This window comes from Chiloscyllium plagiosum, chromosome 12 (assembly GCF_004010195.1).
Source record: "Chiloscyllium plagiosum isolate BGI_BamShark_2017 chromosome 12, ASM401019v2, whole genome shotgun sequence".
Taxonomy (NCBI): domain Eukaryota; kingdom Metazoa; phylum Chordata; class Chondrichthyes; order Orectolobiformes; family Hemiscylliidae; genus Chiloscyllium; species Chiloscyllium plagiosum.
In genome coordinates, this window is record NC_057721.1 from 58,278,325 (window position 1) to 58,301,848 (window position 23,524).

General features: G+C 42.0%; 1 protein-coding gene across 1 annotated transcript in view; it reads left to right on the top strand.

The window, feature by feature from the left end:
• Positions 1-23,524, top strand: part of LOC122555525 (proto-oncogene tyrosine-protein kinase ROS-like) — a 208,342-nt gene that overhangs the window by 139,153 nt on the left and 45,665 nt on the right. The window lies entirely within an intron of this gene.

Below are 23,524 nucleotides of genomic sequence, written 5' to 3' on the forward strand. Positions count from 1 at the left end.
TTTCTTTGGAAAATAGTATGAAGTAATGTGAGAATTGGTCAACCAATGAAATGTTATGCTATGCAAATTCTCCTTGCCTTTGGCATTACCACCTTAAGGACCAGCTGATGGAGTGATTAATGTGGAATATGCAGTTAATCTAAAGTATCAGTGGTGTAACTGATGTAAACTTAATGGCAGCAGGACCGTCTGGATTGGAGACTGAGAGAAGCAACACTGCTGCATTTAGAGGGACATGATTTTAACTGAAATCAGAGCAATACAAACAGTGTGAATAAAACATTGAAATTACATTACTCCAGATTATTGGTAAAGTATAGAATCCCGCCATTACGGAAGCAGGCCTTTTGTCCACACTGACCCTCCAAAGAGCATCCTAGATCCTTACCACTTCCCCATATCTCTGCATTCCCCATGGCCAAACCACCTAACCTGCAGATCTTTGGACTGTGGGAGGAAACCAGAGCACACCCACACAGCTACAAGGAGAACATGCAAGCTCCACACAGGCAGTCACCCAGCGCTGGAATCAAACACAGGTCCCTGCCCCTGTGAGGCAGCAGTGCTAACCACTGAGCCACCACGCCACCCCAAAGGTAGAGCAGACAACGTTTACCAACTGAACCAGCATGAAGGAGGCTGGGACAAACTGAGCCAGGCTGAGAGTGCACACCAGACCACGGCAGCAAATCCCAAACCATGGTGGCAGCACTGCAGCCAGTGGTTAGAAGCAACTGGTGCCAATTGATTTGAAAACCCACAGATGCAAATCTAAAATCATCAAGCTTAGAAAAAGAACAAAAAAAAACAATAGTGAAGGAAGCAGAAAAGACTTCAAGACATACAGACCCGAGAAGAAAAGGTTTTTACAGAAGCAGAATGATGCAGGAAACATGAAGGACTTTAACTTGAGATATTGGTATTCTCAGAACAACTACTGCCACTCCCCCAGCACTCAGGAACATTGAGGGCCCACAGCAAGGACAGAGATAGGAGCTCTGGAAACTCTTTTGGGATATACAGAACACCCTGCCGATTGTGGATAAAAACTCAGAATTACAAGGTCAGTGCATCCTCATATGCCACAGGCCCTGCGGCAGATGATATCCTGGTTGGGCTAGGAGTTGGTGAAATCTTGGTGCATATGAGGAGATATTAACAGCATTTGACATTTTGTTAATTCTGAAGTAAAGATTAATCATTGAGAAAGTGAGGTCCAACCACAGCAGTCACAATGGAGGTGAATCTGCTGACATGTTTATAAATGAGCCTTTCAGACTAGTGAGTGATTATGGCTTTGGAGATGTGTTAGTCCACATGGAGATGGGTCATTGGTGTGTTCAAATGTGCTTTATCAGACTCTTTATAAAGAAAAGACTTGACAGGCCACAAATTACTTGAAACAAGCCAAACAGAGAGGGCAGAAACAAGACGTTCTTCTAGAATCTCTGAGGCTTCAGAAGGGGTATGTCTGGACTGAAAATGGGTGGTCCTTCCCTCGATATCGCATGACAAAACCCACTAAACACCTGAAAGAACATGATACAGTAGTTCCATTGTTTTGATGTGCAGTGTGAGAAAAGCACGTCATAGGGAAGAATGTCCAGCAGGGCAAACAGTATATCACCTCAGCAAAAAAACATACCATTTTAAAGAGTATTGTCAATCAGGGAGTATCTCCGAAGTCAAAAGGCAAGTGCAAACTTCTGATAATGTAAGAGTCCAGGAAATAGGAAACAATGAAAACCCAGCAGCCCACTTTTCCAAAGAAATGAAGAATGCTGATCAGAAATTCTGGGCCGTGATATTGGAGGTGGAAGACTTTAAAACAGAAGGTAAGCTGGACACAGGAGCTGCAGTATCAGTTTTCAGGCCCCATTGTGCCATGATTTAATAAGATGTTGAGGGGAGTGAGGGGTATCAACCTCACTCTCTTGCTGAACATTAAGCTTCTGTTGAAGCCCACATGGGAAACAGAACATTGGTTACTATTTATAAGGACTGTCTGGAGTAAGATTTGAACATTTCACCCTAGAGGCAAGGCCTCATTTACACTCAACAAGGCCTCATTTACATGGAGGAGACTTCCATCACTGCTTTTGCAGACTGTCTCAGAAGGAACTTACACCTCATCAGTTTTGGATCTGCTGTCTCATTATTGTATTTATATCCAAGTCCTTGAAGCAATCAGTCTCTAACTCACTCTGAAATATATCCCAAAGTTTTGAACTATTTTTCAAAAAAGCTTAGGTTGTTGTGATTCCAAGCCAAGAGGTAACCGAAGGTGATTTAGCAAAACTATTATTGACATTGTAAATGGGATCTTTCAGGAACTGGCAAGGAGATAGACATGTGTGGGCCTTCCTCTTTGCCCTCTGTTTGCTTACAACTTTGCATTGGCTCATGATATAATTAGGGGAATGCTGCTGGCAACTCTCCACCCTGAGGTAGGACTTGAAGCAGCAACTGCATTGGCACTGGATTTGGGTGGAAGTGCCAATGGTATCAGTAAAGGGTCACCAGAATCTGAGCTCAGATTTAAATGGAGGAATCCAGCAGCCATCTTAATCTGCTCACCAAATAATCCAGGAGTTATTTGACATTGCCTACTCCTTCCTTACTCTTTGGGAGTTCTCCCACCTGCTTTCCATCATCCAGCAACCATCTAACCAAATGCCCATCATCCAGAAGTTATCTAAACCATTCCTCCCAATCAACCAATAGCCATTTAATGTCCCTATATTAATATTTCTCAATATTTGACCATTCAGCCCTGTTCCCGCGAACAAGTAGCCAACTAAACTCCCCCCAACACCTCTTGACATCATCCAGACAGCAATCTCAACACAGGACTTAGACATCCCAATTAAATGGCTGCCTGTATTCTTCTTTGAGAAGGAAAGTGACCAACATGGCTGCCAAGTACCCCTGCTACCTCATCGAAACCCTTTAAAAGTTGCTGATGTTCTGACATCCCTGCTGTGTGGCCCCTTTACACTCATTCAGGAAAGCAAAATTAAGAAGCGCCCATAAAGTAAGTTATTAGTTTTGATATCATGAGCAGTGTTATGAAATCACTTGCTGTTCGTACAATTGCATGCTGGCAGAGATGTGACTGACACCATCACTGTCTGTTTTTGGTCTATAAAATCCTCACCTGTCTGCATGATCTTTCACACACTATTGTTGTCTTTTTTTTAAAATTGTCAATTAAATTTATTTTAACTTGGTGTGTTTTTTAAGGAGCCCTCAGTAACATTGGTCAGCCAAAAGCCCCCAAAAGAATGCAAGATGTAAGATTACTGATTAATGAAGTGCAATTTTTTCTAAAGCCTTATTTTTTGCCTTAGTATTCAGTGAGCTTGGGGCTGTCAGTACTGGGTGTGAAGTTGGAATGTGATTGAGTACTTTGGCTCCACAGCTATGCAACTAAATTTGTTATGGCTGGTTTACTGTAAGTTAGAAATTCAAATCTTTCTGACTTCTGGCTGCTATTCTGCAGACTTTTAGAATGCGCAGTGATACCATCTCTTTTGGGAATCCCGTATTACAAAAAATCTGCAATACAAGATGGATATGGTGAGAAATTTCCAGGAATGGTATGGATTTGAGAGTCTCTGTGAATCATCTAAATATTCAAAAGCCTGTATAAAAATGCCCATAATTATATATTTTTCCAATGAGTTTTATTAAAGTTACAGACTCAGAATTGTTACAGTGCAGAAGGAGACTGTTTGACTCATCATGTCTGCATTGGCTTTCTGAATGAGCGTTATGATTTAATGCCATTCTTCTGCTTTTTCCTGATAACCCTGAGCATTGTAGCTATTTAAATAATTACCTCATGCCCTCTTGAGTGTAAACGCTGTTAATGTAATCGGGGTTATTGGAACTGTGTACACTGAGGGAAATAATGGAAAGGAGAAATGAGCAAGCCATAAAAAACAACCCCAGAGAGTGGTGTGGGGGGTGGGGGGAGATGCGGAGGAGGAAGAGAAACATTGGCATAGATCTTCTGATAAGAAAGTAGATGGTACTGAAGTGTGGGCTGGAGTTGTGCGTCAGGGCCATGCAGAAGTGGGGCGGCACGGTGGCTAGCACTGCTGCCTCATAGCACCAGGGTCCCAGGTTCAATTCCCACCTTGGGCGACTGTCTGTGTGGAGTTTGCACATTCTCCCCGTGTTTGCATGGGTTTCCTCCGGATGCTCTGGTTTTCTCGTGCAGGCCAGGTGAATTGTCCATGCTAAATTGCCCATAATGTTAGGTGCATTCGTCAGAGGGAAACGGGTCTGGGTGGGTTACTTTTCGGAGGGTCAGTGTGGACTGGTTGGGCCAAAGGGCCTGTTTCCACACTGTAGGGAATCTTATCCAATCTAATCAAGTCTAGATATGGCCGACTCTGTGGGAATTGCCCGAGATGTTGCAACTCCCAATGGGCAATTATTTGGAGTCTGAAACCGGTTGAAAAATATCCTTTACTCGGAGTTAGTCTTGAAGACTTTGGATGGAATTGACCCACTGACCTGAAATAGCTACCTAGGAAATGTTAGAGCGATTATAAACTACTTTAACTCCTGGCTAACTATAAAACTGACTCTCACCACCTCCCCAGTTCTCCATTGACTGCTCCTACATATATCTAACTGACATCCAACTTGATTCTGTATACTTCCAAGGACACCTGGCCAATATTCCCCACGGAACTTGGATACGTATTTTCCACTCTTACACCTCCACCTGCCCACACCCTATCTCTGCCCTGATCCCTCATTCACCTCACATGGGAAGCAACTCCACACCCTCGCCTAGCCACCTGACTTTCCCTGGCTTCCTTCCCCACCCTTCGAACCCCACCACCATAGCACACCCTTCCTTTCTTCCATGACTTCCCCATGAATCCACCATCTTGACTTCTCCTAAACTCTCCTGTGTTTGAATGTCCTGCTTTCCCTTAGAAAGGTTGGTCCCCTACATCCTCCTGAAGTGCCCACTGGGTTTCACACCCTTCTTGAACAACTACTGTCTTTTCGGCAGTTCAAAACAATTCAGTGGCTTGCTAGACCATTTCAGAAGGTAGTTCAGGGTCAACCACATTGTTGTGGGACCACATCACGGTGGACCAATGTGGATAAGGTCGACATGTTCCCTTACCTATAAAGCAATAAGTCACTTGTATTTTTATTTTAATCATTTAATAGCTGGTATCAAAGTGCTAATAGAGCAGCTTTAGTTCTGGAGATGTTTCAAAAATTAAATTCTGGAGTTGAATGGAGTTCGAACTTTGTTTTCTGGAATACTCATCCTATTCTCTGAAACACATTTCTAGATAAGATTTCTACCATATCATCAACTTCAAGTATTTTATCGTTTTGTCCTAAGAACTTTTAGACATTTGGACTAATAATCCAGAGACATGGGATAGACTGGGCAATTTAAATTGAGTTAACTAAGTAACTTGGTTAATTAAATAAGTCTGAACTAGGAAATCTGTATTGTTCATGAAGCTACTAGATTATCAGAAAAGCCTACTTGATGTTCTTACCTGGTCTGACCTTTAACCCCTGGCCTACAACAATGTGATTAGACCTCTGCTGCCCTCTAAATTGGCCTGCCTACTATATCAAATGTTGAATGAGAATATAAATGGATGCATGAGAATGCCATAGACAATAGACATGTCAAAGATTGACCAAGCCCAATCAACCTTGCAAAATTCTCCTCAGGAATACCTTGGGATGTGTGCCAAAATTGGGAGGACCATCTTGAAGATTGGCCACATGTGTTTGGTTATGTAACTATGGCTCTTGGCTCATGTCCCAGTCACCACAACCACTACCACCATCCCTGTGTGGGGTCTATCCCAAAGTCAGGATGAGACAGAACTTCTTTGCCCAGACAGTGGTGAACCTCTGGAATTCGCTACCACAGAGAGCTATCAAGGTAAAACCATTTTATGATTTCAAGAAGGAGTTGGATATAACACATAAGACTAAAGGCAGTAAATGATATGAGGGAAAAGCAGGAACAAGCTATTGAGTTTAATGATCAGCCATCATGATGAATCATGAGCAGGTTCGAAGGGCTGAATGGCCTACTTTTTTAATGATTGTATCCGCCAGAGTTGGCAGTGATAGATGAGGAGTTCTCTTGGGTTTCATCAAAATTGATTGTTGACCTTGCAATGCATCAGAAGGGGTGAGGACATCTCCTGTAAAGTATAACCTATACCCCACCGCCACTGACATTTCCTGTAAGCCGTGCATGTAGCCTCTGCAAGGTTCTACACGTGGTGATAGGTGTCAGCATTGACTTCCAGTCCCAGAAGCTCACGCAGCTGTTAAAAAACAAGAAAGAATGCAGCCCCCATCCCTCAAAGCTGATGAATCAGTGCTTCGCCATATTGATCACCAGATGGAAGAAAAACCGAAGGTAACATAAAATGTACTCCTTGTGAAGGACTTCAATGCAAAAAAAAAATTGCCTAAAATGAATCAATTGCAACTCTACTTCTCGAGCTGGCCAAGTTCTGAAGGACTTACCACCAGATTGGTCTGTAGAAGGTGGAGGGAGAACCAACATGAAAAATAAACATAACCCTGTGCCTGCCAATGAACCTTTTGCAGATGTCTCTATCCTAGATGGTAATGGGAGGTTTCACCATTGTAGTCTTTGTAGAGTTCAAGTCTTTTCTTCAAACCAAGGGCAATCTCCATCATGTTTTCTGGCACTATCATCATGTTATATGGAATAGATTCAGAACAGACACAAAAATGTCTGTCCATTGTGCTGTGGGCCATCAGCAGCAGTAAAGTTGGAACATAGAATAATCTGTAATCTAAAGAATTAGGATATCCCTTCCACTATCATGATCATAAAGCTAGGGGACTAAACCTGATCCATTTGAAGAGTGTAGGAGTGCAAACCAGGAGAAGCATCTGCATACCTACAAATGAGGTGCAAGCTTGGTGAAGCTACAACCCAGGATTGACATGACCAACAGGCTATAGACAAAACTAAGTGACCATAAAACCAGCAGATCAGATCAAAGCGCTGCAGTGCTATAACATCCAATTGTTAGTATTAGATAATTAAGCATTTTGGTGGAACCTGGTATGTAAGTTCAAAAGCTGAGGCTGAAGCATTTGATTACTTACAGTGTGGAAACAGGCCCTTCAGCCCAACAAGTCCACATCGACCCAGACCCATCCCTTACACTACAGGCAACTTAGCATGATCAATTCACCTAACCTGCACATTTTTGGACTGTGGGAGGAAACCCACACAGACACAGGGAGAATGTGCAAACTCCACGCAGTCAATCGCCTGAGGCAGGAATTGAACACGGGTCTCTGGCGCTGTGAGGCAGCAGTGCTAACCACTTTGCCACCGTGTTGCATATATTTCTACCTAGAAGTGCCAAATGGATGATTTATTTTGGCTTTCTCTTGAACTACCCATCATGTTAGCTCATTAGACTCACTCATTCAAATTTCTGAAACTCCATCTCTAATAGACTTGCTGGTGTGCCTACACCATACAGACTGTAGCAGTTCAAAAATGTTACTCACCACCATTTTTCCAGGATAATGGGTTGAGTAATATATGTTAACTTTTCCTGTGATGATGACATCTGATACATGAGAAAAGATCCTTATTCATATCTCTCTCCTTGATGACATACACAAATGGAAACCTAACTATACTGATGAATGTATATTGATGCTATTCCCTCTTCTCATTAACTCAATGTTGTTTGACTGCTTGTCTGACATCAAGCCTTGAATGAACTTGAATTGCTTACAAATAAATAGGTCCCTGCATCGTCTCATTATATGTAACTGTTGTTGCAATCCCCATTGAGACCCAATAACTGTTTAAAAAGGGACTTGAACTTCCCAGTGACCTATACAAGGTATCAAATGGCAAGATTTCACATGTTAAGATTTTGAGGGCTGGATGATGTATGCCCCAGCCAGCCTTCTGCCTAGCTACCCCTGAACTCAACACCATGGTACAGAAGTGAGGGGATGCCAAAATCAGCAATTGACCACCATGTAGAAATAAACAGTTAAGAGTCAACTGCGCTTGTTAAAGTAACAATAATACGCTGCCCACTCCAGAATAAGGCTGACAAACACATTCAGTTGGGAGCCATCAGCCCATTTTCAAATGCCTGCGTGAGTAAAGGGACAAAAGAAGGGGGGCTACCTCATTCAGCAGGTACCCTGCATTCATCAGGGCTATACACCAAGATACCACTCCATCCTTCCTTCTTTACCACATTTCTGTAAAGAGCCTGGCCCCCAGCCCCTACTACCACCCCTCCCCCCCCCAAACTCCAAACACACTCCCCATGGTAAAAATCTGAGCCTAATCTTTCATGTGGCATCCCACCACTGAACCGTGGCACTGTCAGGAGTGATAGAATTGCTAGTCAATTTGATTGGCTTATTGTCCCCTGTTTTTGACACTTGTTTGGTGTGTGGGTGGAAGTGCCACGATTACATAGGTTAGCCTACCCACCCTGCTGTCTAACAGATGGATGGGTTTCTAATGGACGTGTCTGCTTCCTGCCAACCTTTCTTTGGGGTGGGAAGAGACACAGGCTCAAGTCATGACATCCCCTCGTCCTTACAAACTGAACAGCAACAAACTGAAATCGAAACACTATGGATGCTGGAAATCAGAAAGTAAGACGGGAAATATACAGCAGGTCTGGTAACATCTGTGAAGAGAGAATCAGTTCACATTTTGATTCAAATGTGACTCCTCATGTAGCTTTTTGTGTGCAGTTCTAGGCTAGAGAATACACAGATGCAAATTTTAAAATGTAAACTTAGGAACCTCGTGTAACTCTTTCAAATTGCCTTGGTGTGTTCTGTACACAAAAAACAGGACAAATCCAACCCAGCCAATTAACACCCCATCAGACTACTTTCAATCATCACTAGAGTGATGGAAGGTACCATCAACTGTTTACCAATTTGATCCTTAGGATGGCAGGGCTGATGTATGGGGAGAGATTGCGTCAGTTAGGATTGTATTCTCTGGTGTTTAGGAGCATGGAATGGGGGTCGGAGGGTAAGCCTCCTACAAACCTATCAAATTCTGAAAGCATGAGTTAGCTGCAGGAAGGATGTTCCTAATGATGGGTGAATTCAGACCCAGGAGTTTTTAAATAATAATTTATCTAATTTAAGGATAAGGACTGAGTGCTGAAAGACCTAAATTTCTTCACCTGGAGAGTGGTGAGCCTGTCAAATTCTCTGCCACAGAACGTGGTGGAGGCCAAAACATTGTGTTTTGAAAATGATGGTAGTTATAGCTGTTGTGGCTATGGGGATAAGAGATATGGGGTGGGAAGACAGGATCAGAGATTTAAGCTCAACATTCAGCCATAATCATAATGAATGGTGGAGCAAGCTTGAAGGGTAGAATGGCCTACTCCTGCTCCTACCTTCTATGTTTCTATGAAATGGCTGTTGGTGGTCGGAGCAACTTTTCTTTAGAGGCACCATGAATATACCTAATTCCGTGGAAATTCTAGATAGGCAGTGTGTTACTGTAAGCCAGGGTCAACCTTTCTGCTGTGAAACACAAGATTTATGGTAATAAGTCTATTCTCACTTTGTTGAAAATGTGTTGCTGGAAAAGCGCAGCAGGTCAGGCAACATCCAAGGAGCAGGAGAATCGACGTTTCGGGCATGAGCCCTTCTTCAGGACTCAGAAAAGATTCCTGAAGAAGGGCTCATGCCCAAAACGTCGATTCTCCTGCTCCTTGGATGCTGCCTGACCTGCTGCGCTTTTCCAGCAACACATTTTCAGCTCTGATCTCCAGCATCTGCAGTCCTCACTTTCTCCTATTCTCACTTTGTCCCTACTTTTAGACTTGAAAACTGTTGCATCCCCTCAGTGAGCAGTGGGGAGGAGAAGACATATTAGAACAGGGGAAGCAGTGAGTCAACCTTTGCTCATGATCCCATTGGGGTGCTGAGACTCACTTTGGAAAACCCCTCTCCAAGGTGTACAACATTAGACCTTTATGCTTGGAAGATTGTACATCTATTTAATGCAGAAAGAGAGCAATTGACAGTCCTGTTTGAAAACTGTACATGCCGTCCTTAGCTTGATTGAGGTTGTAGTATATTTTTCTCTGTTCTCCCTCCCAGGTTGTTTGAAAAGCATAAAGTACAAAGAGTATGAACTGCAGATGCAATATTGAATTATAGCAAGAACCTCTGCCTCCGATTCCCAAATGCCACTAGGTGATTGATTTGTAATATTTCCACTGCCTCACATCAACTGTAATGGTGGCAATTTTATTTCATTGGGCAGGGATGAGGCATTAAAAATGATTGTTATCCTCCCCTCTCCCTAGTCCACACAGCAGTTTATTTCAGGTGCTTACGTTGTACCATCAGTCCCCAACACTTGTTGTAGCTTTTAATTAAATTAAATTCTCATGTTATCTCTGGGAATGTTTAAATTTGAGGAGTATGAGACTGGGCATTGGGGGAAACAGGATGGAGAAGATCACAAATGGTCTGCAAAAGACAGACAGGCAGGAAGACAGGTCACAAGGAAAAGCAATCCAGCAATGCAGGAAAACTGCAATTTAAGAAGTAATCAGTGAAAGTTTCAGTATGAGTGGAGGGTAATTTAAGGTAGACTGGGAATCTATTTTAGAATAAAAGGTAATGTCTGAAGTGATTAGAAGAATAGGAATTCTATTATGTATGCATTCACAGTGATGATGCTGAGAGTGGTACAGAGTATTAAACCTGCTTTAATTTGCCAGCCTTCTTGCATTTGGAGAACACCTCACAATCACAATCAGAAACGTGACCACACAGCAATGCCAGTTCAGCTGATTTTTGAGTCCAGACGACCTGATCACCAACACTGTCCTTCAGTTTGCTAGAAAAGGTCGTGTGGAGAATCTTTTTTTTAAGTTGTAAAAAGTAGGTTGAGAAACTGAGCAGAGAATGAGGTTTTTTTTTATCTCTTTCAGCCGTTTTTCCACTTCACCACTTGGTGGTCTGTATATCATGTGCCAAATATGACCGGGAACACACGCAAGTAACTTATTTCCAGACCTCCTCAAATTTTGTTGAAGGCAATCAGTGTCAGATATGAAAAGCTGCATTTTCTTTTTTGCGTGCTTCTTCTGTTATACTGTATTGAGATTTTCCAGACAGATTATCTGTAGCACTCCTCCCTTGGCTTGGGAGATGTAGTCACAGAATCATAGTCATCAGCAATGTCCAAGGCAGAAAGAGGCTCTTCAGTTTATCATACTAACACCCGTCATTAAGTACTTATCTCTTCTAATCCTATTTTCCAGCCCTGGGCCAGTAGCCTTGTATATTATAGCACTTTAAGTGTTCTTCTAAATACTACTTAAGTGTTGTGATGGATCCTGCCTCTATAATCTTTCAGGCTGTGAGTTCCAGATAAAAAGTTTTTGTCTGGGGAAATCCAAGATGGCTGCAATCTAGGAAGATCACATTGCAGAGCTCTGCACTGCAGCATAAGGGGGACGACCTTTTAACCTGCCCTCCTCGAAAGGTCGGGGAGTCCCAGGAAATTGTTGAAAATCCACTTACCTTGGTTTTTGCCATCCAGGGATGCAGAAGAAGGGAGGAGGAGCGGCCCAACCTGCAGGATCCTTGGACTCGATTTCTTACTGGGCCCTGGTGAAGGAGCTTGCAAAATCTTGCAAGATGTTGGGTAAGCAGGTAGAGGAGAAGTTGGCCCCAGTCTCTCTCATGCTGCAGAAGCATGAATAGCAGTTGGGAGACCTGGAGAAAAGGATGGATGAGATAGAACACAGAGCCACAGTGGTGGAAGCTGATACCGGTTCCTCCAAGGATATGCTCCAAACCCTGGAGACACAGGTCCATAATTTGCTTGACTAAGTTGATGACCTTGAGAACAAGGGCAGGAGAAAAAATATTTGGATCATTGGTCTGCCGGAGGGTAAGGAAGTTGAGTGGCCAGTGAAATTTATTGAGGACTGGTTGTCGAAATTTCTTAACTTGGAGGTGGGAATGAGAGGCTTGAAGATCGAGAGGGCTCACCAGGTCACGGCGCAGAGGTCAGGTCTGATCAAAGTCCTCATACTATCTTGGTGCGGTTTCATCATTATAGAGATAAGGAGAGAATCCAGGGGAAGGATCCAATGGCCTTAGTTTGCAAGGGCTCTAAGATCATGTTCTTCCAGGACCTCTCAGCAGCAGTGATCCAGAAAAGAAAATCCTAGGACGGTGTCAAGAGAAGACTGAGGGAGCTTGGGATCCAGCACACTCTCTGAGGTATCTGGCAGTGCTCTGGTTCACCTTAGATGGATCTGTACATCTCTTTGACACATCAGAGAAGGCAAGAGACTCTGTGAACAAATTAACTTAATCTGAACAATTTATTAAGTACAAATAGTTGTGTTTCTTTGGTATGTCTTTGTTTTTTACTTTTTAAGAAAAGGAAGTCCAGTCAGAACATTCTTTTCCTGTCTTTTTTATTGGTAATAATCTGGACTAAATTATGTTTCGTGTGGTTGAGATGTGTACTTTGAGCAGGGGGTGAGTTCCACTATTTAGCGCCATTGGCGCTTTATATATTGGTTTGTCTTTTGGTTTTCATTGTATCTAGTCTTTGATAGCTTTATAGTTTTTATGTTTGATGGATCTTGCAACACTAAGGCTCAGTGATTTGTGGTTCAAGTTCCTCCTCTCTGGAATCTAAATGTTACTGCAGAAGGTTATGGCTAAAGAATTGAGTAAATGGCATACCTGGAACATCATGGGGAGTCACTCACCAATTAAGAGGAAGAACGTACTTTCAAGTCTTAGAAAGGAAAGGGTGAATATTGCTTTATTTCAGGAGTCACACTTGGATGATAGGGAGCATTTGAAACTACTGTAGAATGGCTTTGATCGGGTTTACTTTTCATCTTTTAATAGAGGAAGTATGGAGTGGCTATATTGGTTAGGAGGAATCTTCCATTTAAATTACTAGAGTATGTTAAAGTTACACACGGGAGATTTGTAATTCTCAAAGCCCTGATAAACAGAGAAGAATATAGCATCTGGCCCATCCCCTCAAATTTCTAGTAGATGTGATCTCTAAATTGATCAGTCCCAAGTGAATGGCATATCATTATAGGGGGAGATTTTAACTGTCTCATGGATTCCACAGTAGACAAGCTGCCCAAAGAACCCCCGATACCCTCTGTACAAACTAAACAATTAGTGGATTAGTTAGGATTGGTGGACGTCTGGAGGCGTCTCCACCCTCTAGGCAAGGATTTTATGTTTTTTTCCAAGCCACACAGATGTCACACCCGGATTGATTTACTTCTGATCCCTGTGGCAACTCTGGACAAGGTGGTATCTTGTACGATTGGTAATATTACCATCTCTGATCACGCTCCAGTGTACCTGTTGGTTAAGATTAAAGACCTTACAGTGGGCCTGAGGCACTGGATTCCTTTATCCTTAAGGATAATAAGTTTATGGAGTACTTCTCGAGGGAATTTCAGGTGTTCCTAGACATTATCTCAAGTTCGATAGCCTGTCCGTCCTTTGGGAAACTGCCAAAGCCTATGCGAGGGGGTTAGTTATTTCCTACTCTGTCAGTAGGAAGTGGAAGAAGGGTGAGCAGCAATGTCTTCTTGAAGCATGGTTGAAGGCAGCTGAGAAAGCTTATTTTGTCAGGCCCTCAGTCAAGCTATAGAGGATTATGGCAGTGTGGTCTTCATTGAATTCTATGCTCATGCAGACAGCAAAGAAGGAGTTTACTTACTTTTGCAAAGCAATGGTTATATGAGCATGGTGACAAGCCAGGCAAGTACCTAGCATATCTCGCTAGGAAAAGAGCACCCCTCAAGCCATTGTGTCAATTAGGGAAGGGTCTGGGAACCTAACATAATTCCAAGAAGATTAATGTGGCATTTGAGAGTTTTACTCTAAGTTATACCAATCTGAGGGTTGTGAGGAAGGGAGGGCCAAGAAGGAGTCTTTTTTCAAGGATCTGGAGTTCCCAGGCGTGACCCTCGGACAAGAGTCTTTTCTCAATGCCCCCTCATCAGAACAAGAGGTGCAGGAGGCTGCAAAGCAGCTTCAGAGTGGAAAGGCACCTGGTGCCGATGGACTTCCCAGTGAATTCTATAAGGAATTTATAAAGATATTGTCAGGCCTGATGATCAACATTTTCAATAACTCATACAGTCATAATTGTCTCCTGCCATCTCTGAGAGAGGCCAATATTTCGCTTATTCTTAAAAAAGGCAAGGTCCTGAAGGACTGTGCTTCATATAGGCCTGTTTCACTCTTAAATGTGGACTTCAGAATCCTCTCTGAGACTCTTGTGTTAAGGCTGGAGACTGTATTACTTTCTATTGTTAAAGAGGACCAGACGGGCTTCATAAAAGGCCACAGATCCTCCAATACTATTAGGAGGCTGCTTAATGTAATTCAAGCATGTCAACAACAGTCAACACGGGGATTGGTGATTTCTGTAGATGCAGAGAAGGCATTTGACTGAGTTGAGTGGCCATAGCTCTTTTATACTCTGGAGTGGTTTGGCTTGGGCAAAACCTTTGTAAGATGGGTAAAGGTTCTCCACAGTGTCCCTCTCACTGCGGTCAACACCAGTGGGGTATGATCAAGCAATTTTATCATTTTTAGGGGCAGCCAGCAGGGCTGTCCCTTTTGCCATTGCTTTATACATCGATGATTGAACCATTGGCGGAGGCTCCAGAAGTAAGGCCAAAATTACATAAGATTTCGTTGTATGCAGACCATGTCCTCATTTTTGTGTCAAATGCAGCAGTTTCGGTGTCTAGCCTGATACAATGCATCAGCACGTTTGGCACCTTTTCAGGCTACAAGATTAATTGTGCAACATCAGAGGCTTTGCCTATGGGTGGTCTTATAGGTCTTGAGAGCAAATATCGATTCCCATTTAAGTGGTCACAGGGAGATTTGTGTATTTGGGCTATTCATCACTCTGGTTCTAGATCAGTTGTTCAAAGCTAATTTTGTTCAATTATTCAACAAAATCAAACAAGACCATCAAACATGGTTCTCATCTCATGGTTAGGTCGGATAGCACTTATTAAGATGGATGTTCTCCCCCATTTCTTGTGCCCTGACTTTCGATAAGCAAACATCCAGGAGACTGAACGGCTGGTTCAGCTCTTTTGTTTGGCATCGTAAGCGGCCCCCTATTAAATTAGCTACACTGCAATTGCCTCATAGACTGGGGGGAATGGATCTCCCGGACATTAAAAACTATCAACTAAGCTCGCTTTTAGCTTACTTGAGTGATTGGGCATGTGGGGACGCTCTTTCAATATGGTTAGATATTGAAAACTCTCAGGCAGGGTGCCCCCTTACTAGTTTGCTATTTTTGGACAATATGAGGACAGTTAGGGAATATTGCCATAACTCAATAGTTATCAATATGGTTAAAGCATGGAGGGCAGTTCGGTGGGGGGAAGGCAATATTGGCAAAACATCTTCTCTTACACATATAGTGGGTATGCTAGGAATTTGTCTTGCATGGGCGATTTATTTGAGGGAGACACAATGATGTCCTTTGATCATTTAGCACGGGAAGTATGAGCTATCTAACAGGGACCTCTTACGTTTTTTTTTCAAGTTAGGGATTATATTCAAATAAAGACTACACTTTTGACTGATCCCTACAAATCTGACATAGAGAGGAGGGTGCTCAGTGCTGAGAGCACACTTTCTGTCAGCACTTTATATCATCAACTGGGGGGACACCCTCTCAGATGAGTTTGATCAACTCTGCAGTGTGTGGAAGAGAGACCTAGGTGTTGAGGTCTCCTCAGAGGCATGGGAAGATATTTGGGAAAATGCAAGAAAGATATCAATTTGCAATAGGACTCATGCTTTACAGTTGAAGATTCTCCACAGGGTCTACTTGGCTTTGGATCATTTGTCAAAATTTAAACCAGGAGTATCTTCAACGTGTCCCAAGTGCAAGGTCTGCATGGGCACTCTTACCCATTGTCTCTGGTCTCGTAATAGGCTTCAAACATACTGGAGCACTGTGGCGGGTGCAATGGAGGGGATTTTGGGTGTAAGAGTGGAGAAGGACTCGATCTCTCTTCTTCTTGGCCTGCCCAGTGTGTTCCCTATGGATGCGCATAAGAAAAACCTTTTCAGCATCCTCACTTACTACGCAAGAAAGGATATCTTGTTAGGTTGGGTATCCAAAAATCTCCTGTCGGGTTGGCAGAGGACTGTTATGAAGCATATCCCCTTGGATTTTCTCACAAATATGGTATACCACAAGATTGAGAATTTCTATAAGACATGCTGTCCTTTTTGGAAAACTTGGACACAAGTTTGTCTGCCACACTAATAAGGGCTTTCATATGTCTGTAATAATTGTGCTTTATGTGTCCAATATCCAGAGAGGGGGATCTGCGAACGTATGAATACATGAAAATTAATGTTCTCGATTTTCGAGAGTGAGTGTTTTGTTTGGCTGAGCTGAGTTATTATTATTTATTAGTTTGTTGTTGATTATTATTCATTTAGTTAAGTAGTTCATTGGAGGTTTTTTTATATAAATACATATTTTTCTGTACATATTTGTACATTGGTACTTGAGGGCGGTTTGGGTTTTTTACATATTTTTGGTGTTCTTTCATTGTATTGTTTTGAATTGTATTATTTTTATTTATTGTAATATTTAAAATCTATTTTTCAACAAAAATATATTTTAAAAAAGTTTTTGTCAAATCCCTTCTAAACCTCATGAGTAACTTCAATTAATCTGGGTTGTGAAAGAAAGTATTTTTCTGTTTTGAAGAAAAACAATGCACATTTGTCTGATATATTTTTCATTAATGATTAAAATCAAAATTTGAAAATCTTTGTGGTTGCTGGAAATTTTTAATTGTTGTTTAATAGCTTTGTGGAACTGTTGAAAGTATTTCAAAGGAGTTTGTGATGTTTCTACTCTAATTACAATTGTGAATTAGTTAAAGATCAACTTAAACTGATGATTTTGTTTTATTTGTGGCCAACTGCACTCTCTTCAAAAATCTAATTTGGTTTTCCCAAGACCATTGCTGGACTATTGTTTATGAGGGTTTTATAGGACAGTGTTGGATCATTTTGCTGTTTAGTAGCTTTGAACGATAACCAACACAGTGGATCTGTGAAATTCTTTAAGATATTGTGTTTTTTGTGGTAAATGAGGTCCAGGGGCATAAGATGTTTCACTCTTTTAGTGGACTAGTCAGATTTTGCTAATAAGATCTGAACAATTAAAACTGGTATATGTGGTTGTCACATGGTCATGTTTCTTCATCTTTTAATTAGGATTTAGGGAGATTTTTTTGATGTTGGTGGAGGAACATCTGTCAGCCTTAATATGGAGGAAAAGCATTTTGACACGTTTCGAGTCGAGAGGGAATTAACATTTTGTTCAAGTTCAAAAAAATTCCATCATTGTCCCAAATCTTCATGGAAGCAATTGTGCAATATAATCTTCATTCTTGTCGCTTGCTGCCATCAGTCCTTGTTCCAGTGGAACAGTCCAGCAGCAAACATTCTGCGCCCATCTAAACTGCCCCCGCCAGTTCATTGGTACATATGCAGACAGTGTCAGTGCGAAAGCCTGTTCCCTGCACCACAGAAAACTGAGCTGACTTTGATCAACCAAGTGTCAGTTTTGTGAGTTTCATGGGGAGTTTCTCTTTAGCGCCAGAGACCCGGGTTCAATTCCCGCCTCAGGCGACTGACTGTGTGGAGTTTGCACATTCTCCCCATGTCTGCGTGGGTTTCCTCCAGGTGCTCCGGTTTCCTCCCACAATCCAAAAATGTGCAGGCTAGGTGAATTGGCCATGATAAGGTAGTGTTAGGTGAAGGGGTAAATGTAGGGGAATGGGTCTGGGTGGGTTGCTGTTTGGAGGGTCGGTGTGGACATGTTGGGCTGAAGGGCCTGTTTCCATACTGTAAGTAATCTAAAGACTATCTAAAGAGGCTGAACACATTTTCTCTTGCTATCGTTCCAATATTGCCAATTTAATTTCGTACCCAGTGGTGCCCCTCTTATCTAGTGCTAGCTTGATTCTCCCAGTCGCCATAGGTGGAAGCATTCTTCACTGCTGGAACATCCCAGGACTTCCATTGTCATTGTCCTTAAAAGGCATTGTGTGCCCAATCAATTCCTGACAGTCTGGAGCTGCTCTGCACATTTTATGACATTTGACCCTGATATGGAGGAGAAGGAGAATCAGCATGGTAGTTTGTGGACTGGGACCTGGAGGTCCTGGGAAGAGGTGGAGCAGAAAAGGTCCACCCTCTTCCTCCCAGATTGGTAGAAGGGGGCAGGACAGCTAACCGGGCCAGTCTTGTTTGAGCTTATCACATGGGTCAGTGCAGCCTCAAATGTCCAAAGAAGTGCACAGCAATTAAGACCATAAGACAAAGGAGCAGAAGTTAGGCCATTCAGCCTATAGAGTCTGCTACACCATTAAAACATGACTGATAAGTTTCTCAACCCCATTCTCCCTGTAACCCTTGATCCCCGTGACAATCAAGAACCTATCCATTTCAGTCTTAAATACACTCAAAGACCTGGCCTCCACAGCATTCTGTGGCAGTGAATTCCATAAGTTCACTACTCTCTGGCAAAAGAGGTTTCTCCTTATCTCCGTAAATTCTGAAGAAAGGTCACAGCTTTTCCACACCATCACAGTAACTCCTTCCATCTTCTCTCTGCTACTTCACAATTGTTTCCTTCCAACTCTCTGCTTGTCTTTTGCAGGATTAAATAGCCCACAGTAGGGTAGAGACAGCAGAGACTAGTGGTGAGGTGTCTGATGTTCAACTCCTCACCCACATGATGATAAGGTCCTGACTATTACTTTCTAACTGGTCGACTGAATGCCCACGCTTCTGGACTGGCATCAGATGGACGTCTTGACCGACTGTATGGAAATGCTCTGACTCAGGATAGCTCCCCTGGACTTGATCAAGGACTACTCTCGAATGACTTTGAGACAGTGTGTGTCTCAAACAGTGTGTTGCCATATAGGTTATTGTTGCATGCTGTATCATTGAGGTAGCTGGTGCTGTACAGCAAACTGCTACCCCCTTGACTGCTGGTAACTATTGACAAGCTGCTTGGCTTTCTGTCTTTGCTGAACAGCAAGCCAAGACAGAAGCATTGTGGACCTTGTTACGACACGGATAAACCTCTTCGCTAATTGAAACCTGGAACAAAGCAATGATTTAACCCGTGCTGTAATCTGTTAAAATTCAAAGGCAAGGAACTATACCCAAAAGTCATTATTTAAATTAAAAATTAACAACTTTATTTTTTAAAGTCTAAGAAAATAATAAATTAACAACTATTTACAACTCCTTTCTCCAACCTATCTTTTACCATCCCCTCTACAGTACTAGTCCGATAAAACCCCTGATTAAGATTTACTGAAAAATTCAAATTTCAAAAGCAGCCAACTGTCGAATCTTCTCTTTGTATCTTCCTCTGTAGATTTGCTCTCCAAGTTGGTGTCAATGTTTTTTCCTCTGTGCAAACTCCTTCTCTCGACAGGTACCTCTCAGAGAGTTCTTACTAGCAGCCTACGGTTGTTGGTCTTTTGGCAGTTCTCCTCTAGCTGTTCATTTTTTTTCCCGGTTTTATACCCAAAGCATCAGATCATTTCATTGGTGTTAATATTGTAAAAATACTAAATTCAAACTTGATGGGAGTTTTGGTATTTTGGGGCATAATTTCAACTGATTGGCTGAACTTGAATTTGTTTTTGTCCCATAGCAACCCAGGTACGGCTAGTTGCTGGATCAAGTGTTACATTGTAAATTTTCTAGTACTCTGTGTGCTTGCTAAGTCCTTCAACTCTCTTAAAGATATAGTACCCTTACATCTTCATAATGACCTTTAAGATCTGGATGATGTCAGTCTCCAGTTCGGTAGAAAGTGAATGTGTGCTGAAAAAATGAGTGAGATATAGCCTGGACCAATCCATGTGTTGGGTTCCTGTCCCTTTTCAGTAGTATTGTAAGGAAAGGCATTGGTATGTTCCAAAGTACAGCATTAAAGTATAGAAGTATACCTTGAGTGGATCGAGGATGTGCTATGATGATGCAGAGAGCTTGGTACATGCCATGCCATGGAGGTGGTGCCAGCTATCTAGTGTAGAGGTCTGGTGGAGCAAGTGGTCAACCAGAGTGGTGAGGTACCCACTTACAACTTTCATGATGGGATTACTCAGCATCTAGATGCCATCCAGCTGGCAGGAGAATGGGAGTGTGCATATTCATGTGGTGAGATTAGATAGTGATGAGACATAATTCTCTCTAATGGGTCTCTTGCCACTCACCAGTGAGAATCTTATCTCAGTAACCGAGACTTGATTGTAAAATATGTCTTTTTAGTCCCAACATCTCATTTAGTGTCAATATCTGACCTGACATCCCCAAATTTCTCGCTGTAGCCTATGTCTTTCAGAGAATGGAAAGTTTCTGCCCACTACTGTGACAGTGAGCAGTTGAAAGGAGTGATTTTTAAATAGAAGTGAAAAGCATTTGAATTAAGATGGCTTAAATAAAGGCCCATTAATTGATACTGAAGCCACCTCCATTTATAAGTTTTATGTATTTTATGGGTTAAGGTATACCTATGACATCCCCAATGATAAGAAATACACAACTTTTTAAAATTTTACATTTTATTTAATAAAGTGCCAGTGTCATCTTTTTGCTAAAAGAAACCTCAGTATCTCTTCTGTAGACATCATCTGTGCACTACAAACTGTGATGGTTTGCCTGAGCAAGTAAGCCTCATTCAGATTGTGGAGGAATAGTGTTTTCAGTTCATAAAATCCATTGTTTTTAAGCTGTGTTAAAGGAGACAGGAAACCACTCTAATTCCAGCCTCATTATATTGCCCTACTGGCTGGCGTTCAGCTTTCTGTAATGACGCTGCTGTATTGCATTGCTTCTTTGAACCATTATGCCACATTTAAATTTTTACCATTGCCAGATGGGCTGCTAAAATGTTCAAAACTACATATTTATTATCTTAAGATGTAAGAAGGATTTAAAATAAATCACCATTCCAGCACTTTTCATGACAGCTTTTTAAATGTTCGTTTTTTATTGTTAAGCAGTCGGTTCCTGGCTTGAACTGCAACAAATGAATTCTTCTTTGTGACATCCTATGTAATTAAGCAGAAACTGAAGTAGCACACTGTCTGCACCTGGTGGGTCAAACAGCTATCTGCAGTTTCTGAAAATGAAAGTATTGGGTGAATAAAAGTGGCACTAGTTTCCAGCAACATTTGGCTCTTCAATTCCAAGTTCAATTTTTACTTACGGTATGCGAACTATGACATTTTAGCTTCCTTTTGCAATTTTCAATGAGAGTATCTTAGGAAACTAATAAAAAAAGTCTCATATAAATGTGCTAAATTGCTTAGTTGTGACATTTGTCAAGGAATGTAGATGCTGCGTTACTGCCAAAATGCTCTTACGTAGAATAGACAAATCCTTTGGGTATTTAACTGTTTCTCAGTATTTAGATATGATCTATTGAGTTGACAATGAGCTTATAAATCATTTTAGGACCATTCCACTAGGAATTCTTGCTAATAGTTGCATTGTGTATATGTTTGTAAATAATATAAGAAACTATGCCGGTACTCCAATATTCCAAATATTAATCTGTTATATAAAGTCATGTCACATGGCAGGGAAACAGACCCTTCAGTCCAACACATCCACGCCAACCAGATATCCCAATCTGACCTAGTCCCATTTGCCAGCATTTGATTTGCATGCCGCTAACACTTTCCTATTCATACACCCATCCAGATGCCTTTTAGGTGTTGTAATTGTAGACATCTCCACCACTTCCTTTGGCAGCTCATTCCATACATGCACCCATCCTCTGCATGTAAATGTCACCCCTCAGGTCCTTTTTTAAACCTTTCCCCTCTCACCTTAGACCTACGCCCACTAGTTCTGAACTCCCCTACCCTGGGGAAAAAGATCTTGGCTATTCACCTCATCCATTCCCGTCATGATTTCATAAACCTCTGTAAGGTCACCCCTCAGCTTCCGACACTCCAGTGAAAAAAGCCCAAACCTATTCAGCCTCTCCCTGTAGTTCAAACCCTCTTTGTAAATCTTACTGTGATGGAATCTGTCAGCCATTTGACCTTAAATTCTATCACAGTGATTATAATTCATCACATTTGTGTTTTTTAAACACAATAATGGGACTATTTACATTATTACTGATAATGCGCACACCTAAAAACAACCAACAACATTTATTAAATGCTGAATACAGAGGATCCAGAATTATCTGAAGGACACGGGCAGGCAGTATTTCATTTGGTTAATTGAATTCTGGATAATCAAATGCCAGATAACCTAGTTTAGCCAAGCATCAGAATCTTGTGATCTTGACGGATAATCCGAGATTCAGATAATCGAATGCCGGATAATCGAGGTTCCTCTGTATTGAGGTGACATAGTCATTGGACATTTTCAACACAGCTGACATTCTTCTAGCCCTGCTCACTTACAAACATACTTGAAGAATTTCAAGTAACAAACATCCTGATGCCACTATAAGGAGCTCAGGATAAAACAAAGTATTATGAAAGCCCACATAAAGTTGTAGAGTCATAGAGATGTACAACATGGAAACAGACCCTTTGGATCCAACCGTCCATGCAGACCAGATATCCCAACCCAATCCAGTCCCACCTGCCAGCACCCGGCCCATATCCCTCCAAACCCTTCCTATTCATATACACATCCAGATGCCTCTTAAATGCTGCAATTGTACCAGCCTCCACCATTTCCTCTGGCAGCTCATTCCATACATGTGCCAGCCTCTATGTGAAAAAGTTGCCCCTTAGGTCTCTTTTATATCTTTCTTCTCTCACCCTAAACCTATGCCCTCTAGTTATGGACTCCCCAACCCCAGGGAAAAGACTTTGTCTATTTATCCTATCCATGCCCCCCATAATTTTGTAAACCTCTATAAGGTCACCCCTCGGCCTCCAACGCTCCAGGGAAAACAGCCACACCCTGTTCAGCCTCTCCCTATAGCTCAAATCCTCCAGCCCTGGCAACATCCTTATAAATCTTTTCTAAACCCTTTCAAGGTTCACAACATCTTTCTCATGGGAAGGAGACCAGAATTGCATGCAATATTCCAACGGTGGCCTAACCAATGTCCTGTACAGCTGCAACATGACCTCCCAACTCCTGTTCTCAATACTCTGACCAATAAAGGAAAGCATACCAAACACCTTCTTCACTATCCTATCTACCTGCGACTCCACTTTCAAGGAGCTATGAACCTGCACTACAAGGTCTCTTTGTTCAGCAACACTCCCTAGGACGTTACCATGAAGTGTATAAGTCCTGCTAAGATTTGCTTTCCCAAAATGCAGCACCTCGCATTTATCTGAATTAAACTCCATCTGCCACTTCTCAG